We start from the raw sequence: 4,991 nt of genomic DNA on the forward strand, positions 1-4,991 counted from the left end.
ATGAGAATCAAGACTTGCCATGTAAAGGTACATGATCCCAACAATGAATGTAACTGTACTGTATCCCTAAATGTACCAATAAACTCAATAAAAAAATAAATAAATAAATAAATAAATAATAAGCAGGGTGCTGCAAAGCAGACTTCTAGAACTTTTTCATCTTGCATAATTGTAAATTTCACGTATTTTCAACAGCAATTCCCTTTTTTTGCCCCTGAAATCGCCATTTTGCTTTTATAACTTTGATTATTTTAGATACTTCATATAAGTGTAATAATGCCCTTTGTCTTTCTGGGACAGGTCAGTTTCATTTAGTAATAGGCTTCCAACTTTTATCCATATTGTAGCATAGGACAGTATTCCCTTTTTTTTATAACTGATTAATATTCCATTGTATATTGTACCTTAATTTATTTATCCTGCCATCCGCTTTCCAATTAATGTGAGTGTGAGAATACAAGTATCTCTTCAACATCCAGATTTCAGTAGCTCTGGATAAATACTCAGATGTAGGAGTGATGAATCATATGGTAACTTATTTTAAATTTTTGAAGAATGTCCACTGTGTTTTTCCTATGATGGATGTATCATTTTACATTCCCGCCAAAAGCATATGAGAGTTCCAATTTCATCACACCTTCATCAACATTATTTTCTGAGTTGATATTTCATTGAGTTGGATTTGCATTCTGATAGTGATACTAAACAGCTTTTTTAATATAAATGTTGACCAACTGCTTGTCTTCTTTAGAGAAAATTCCATTCAGGTCATTTGCCTGTTTTCCAGTTGGGATAATGCCTTCGCCAACACTATCTTGACATCACGCAGCAGACCAGGGCAAGACTTCATTTGCTGAGGATATGACAGGGTAGTTAGCATGGCACACTGGCTTGGAATTCACTGCTCTATCAACTACATCCTAACCACTCCCTTCCCCAGGAATCTCTGGGGTCGTCCTGATGTTAGGTGGAGACATGAGCCCAGTGCACAAGATTTCTATTTCAGCCAGCTTTACCTGTGGCTAGTTGTCCTGCCGCAGACCAAGAAACCACCTTCCCTAAAATAGGTAAAAGAAAGAAGAGAAAATATGAGAAGGAAAGGAGGGGAAGAGGGAAGGAAAGAAATAAGGAAGGAGGGAGGGGAAATATACAGTTTTATTTCTGAGATCTTCGCTGTGTTGCATTAATAAACACAATTTACTTTTTGCCAGTACTATACTGTTTTGATTATTGAAATTTTATAGCAAGTTTTGAATGAAGAAGTATGGGGCTGTCAGGGCTACTCTTCTGTCTGTAGACTGTTTTGGACATCAGGGTTCCCTGTCTTTCCATACAAATTTTAGAATTTTTTTATTTCTAAAAAAAATTTCATTGAAATTTTGGTAGACTGTATTGAACCTGTATACATTGTTGCATATGTAGATCTGCTACCAAATATATTGATATTTTAACAGTACTTCTAATCGATTAACACAGGATTATTTCATTTATGTTTTGTACTCTTCTGAGTAGAATTCTTTTCTCGCCTTAACAGTTTATTTCAAAGTACTTCCTACTTTTAACCTTACTGTAAAAGGTATTATTCCCTTTTTAGGTTGATACATCTCAGTAAATAGATAAGTAAGCATATAATTTTATATGTTATTCTATATCCATTCCATATCCATTTTACTAAATTCATTCTCATTCATACAAGTTTGTAGAACATGATGATTACACTCATTGTGCTGAGTTGAGGGTAACACTTGTACATTACATACATGGTGTGTGCATAACAATTTTAATTCTTTTACCATTCCCTTCCTCTCCCACCGGGGTTGGCAAATAATCTTCCTTTAAATATATGGTAGAATAAATGAGTTTGAAACCATCTTAGATTTTCCTTGTTAGGCAGTTGATTACTGTTCAAACTGCTTTAGGTGTAGGTTTATTCAGATTCAATCCTTGTAGATTGTATTTTTCTAGGAACTCACCTTTTTTTTCTAATTTATCCAGTTGTATGCCATTTAATTGTTCTCAGAAGTTCTTTCAAATAATTTTTATGTCTGTCAAATCATGCATATTGCATTTTTCATTTCTTGTTTCATTTGAGTCTTCTTTATAGTCTGGCTAAAAGATTTTTGAAATTTTGTTTAACTTTTCAAGAAAATCAACACTTCATTTGGTTAAAGTTTTCTATTGGTGCTCTATTTTATGTTTCTATTTATCTGTATCATTTTTCTCTTTGTGATATATTCATTTTATCATTGAGTTTAATTTTTTCTTTTTGTAGTTCCTTGAGGAATTGTTTTATTTAAAATCATTCTTCCTTTTGGTATCAGTATTTCTTGCTATAAACTTCACTCAGTACTGATTTTACTGCATCGTATAAGTATTTTCTGTATTGTTTTGGATTTAAGTTTGTCTAAAACTATTATCACTAATCTTTTCATTCACTTTTTAACCCAATAGTAACAGAGTGTGCCATTTGACTTTCCACATATCTGTGAATTTCCAATTTTTGATTATTATTGATTTTTAGTTTCATTTTATTGTGACCACTAGACATACTTGGTATAATTTCAATCTTAAATTTGTTATGTGTATTTCATGACCTAACACATGATCTGGAAAATTACTGTGTGTGCTTTAAAAGAATGTGCATTTTGGCAGTGGGTAGACTATTCATAATGTTATTCAACTCTTTTATTTTTCTACATATCCTGTCTGGATTTCTACCCATGATTTAAAATTGGTATTTATATTTCCAACTAGTGTGTTGTTGCTCTTTTATGTTTTGTCAATGTTTGCTTCATATATTTAAGTGCTCTGATGTTGAATGTGTCTGTGTTTTTAATTTTTATACCTTCTTGGTAAATCAACACTTTTTTCATTATATGATACTCTTCTTTGTACTGATGCTGGGTGATATTCCAATGTTCCTTCAGGCTTTTTTCATTCATTGTTTTTTTCTCTTTTATTCCTCCGAGTGAATAATTTCAGATGATCTTTTTTCCAATTAAAGATTATTTTTGTGTTCAGTTCTGCTACTGAACTCCCCTAGTGAACTTTTTGGTTATTTTTTTATTACATTAGTCAATTTCAAAATTTCTGCTTTGTTCTTATTATAGTTCACTGAAATTTTCATTTTGTTTACATGTCATTTTCTTAAGCTCCTTGAGTATCTTCATGATGGTTATTTAGAAATATTTGTCAGATAATTCATGTATCTCCAACTCCATGTGGTCCGTTTGGAGATTTATTTCATTGTTTTAATTGCATTACTTTCCCTGTTTGTGCCCCCCATAACTTTGTGTTGGTGTCTATGCACTTGAAAAAAAAAATTCACCAATCCCAGCCCTAGTGAACTCTGTACAGGAAATAATCTTCAATACTCACCAAAGAATCACACTCAAGAGTCCAGAGAGAACCTCCCATATCTGTCTTGTGTATGTGTCTCCTCTGGAATTGTGAGTGCAGATCACAAATAGAGTTTTCCCCCAACCTAAGTTCTAATAAGCTGCTGCTCCACATTAATGCCATTCTGCTATGCCAAAGATGTTCTATGCTCTTAAGCAGCAGCAGCACACCACTCAGCTCTTTCCGTAAAATCAGTGAGTGGTTCCTATTCATCTGGAGTTTCCCTGATAGAGCTACAAAACAGGCAAGACAAAAATCAGGTCAATGTTATGGTTTAGATCAAATGTGTCTCCCAAAAGACTACTGTGTTCAGAGGTGGGGGTTGCAGAAAGTGAGTAGATCATGGGATGCTAGTTCACAGCTGAATGTGCTAGCAGGATATGGGGCCTATTTAGAGGAAGTAGGCCACTCTGCAACATCCCCCTTTTTTTTCTCTCTGTAGATCTTTCTTTTTCTACTTCCTGGATGCCATTAGGTGAGCAACTTTCCTTCTACCATACCCCTCCACCATGATATTTCTTCTTCTTTTTTTTTTTTTGTACTGCGGATTGAACTCAGGACCTTGTGGTTGCAAGGCAGGCAGCAGAATCACTGAGCTAAATCCCCAGCTTCTATCACAATGTTTCTTACAACCAAATGATTGTGAGCTGAAACCTTCAAAATAATTAGCCAAAAATAAACTTTTTCTCCATTAAGTCATGTATCTCGGGTATTGTATCCCAGCAACAGAAGGTGCTTAGCATGGGTATCCCTCCACAACACTGGTACATCAGACGCACAATTCATGCTTTCTCTCTGATACTGGCTTCTGTCTGCTGAACCATGGATTACCTAGGGCAACCAAACACCACTGAGATCTTATTCCCTGAAGGCCTCAAGCTGAATGTGCTGAAGGATTTTATATCCATATATTTCTTTTTTTCTCTTTCCTTCCCCAGGGAGAAGCCAGGAACTGGGACTTTATTCACAAGCATGTGTCACTGTGCCAGCAGAAGAGCCTAATGATGAGAGAATGTCATGAATTTTCATACTGGCTTCTACATGACTGATTTGTGTTCACTCAAATCATAGAAGCCTCTGAATTGGTTTCAGAATTTCTCATGAAGTAATTGGTCCATAAATTGTTTAATTTGTATTTCTGTGGAGGAAGAAAGGAATGGGACTTCCAATTCCATCTTCTTATTGTTATCATTTTCAATCAAATTTCTTCTTTTGAAAATTGGATTACCAACAACTAGGTCATATTCCAAAACGTGTTTTTTCTTTCATTTTTTTTTCTCCTGTCATCTTTTAGTTCATATCTGGTTTCACAGATCTTCTATGATTTTATAAAAGATCTTCTATGGCTTGAAATGGAAGTCCATTTTTGTCTGCATTTACTATTTTCTAATTATTTAGTTATGCAAAATTTTTATTGTGCTTAATCTGGTAAATTTTGCTCATTTCCTGCAATTAGTTGTTTCTACAAACTAAGATTTTTATGCTTTGACAATGGCTTCAAAGATCATAAAATACTTCATAGATTTTTAAAAATAAATTTGAAAAGCTATTTCCATGTGTGTTAAGTATGCAAATATATGACTCTTTATAGG

The 4,991-nt window shown here is 34.0% G+C and overlaps 1 protein-coding gene across 1 annotated transcript in view; it reads right to left on the bottom strand.

The window, feature by feature from the left end:
* The window catches only part of Foxp2 (forkhead box P2), a 426,522-nt gene extending 423,063 nt beyond the window's left edge, over positions 1–3,459 (bottom strand). The window contains exons 1-2 of the mRNA XM_033758206.1: positions 3,379–3,459; positions 1,017–1,058 (exon numbers count right to left, since the gene is read on the bottom strand). The gene's annotated coding sequence lies outside the window, so the exon portion shown is untranslated. The remainder of the gene's footprint in view (positions 1–1,016; positions 1,059–3,378) is intronic.
* Positions 3,460–4,991: the final 1,532 nt, after the last annotated feature.

The sequence above is a fragment of the Fukomys damarensis genome, unplaced genomic scaffold (assembly GCF_012274545.1).
Source record: "Fukomys damarensis isolate Sample0158 unplaced genomic scaffold, DMR_v1.0_HiC HiC_scaffold_4, whole genome shotgun sequence".
In the NCBI taxonomy this organism is placed as follows: domain Eukaryota; kingdom Metazoa; phylum Chordata; class Mammalia; order Rodentia; family Bathyergidae; genus Fukomys; species Fukomys damarensis.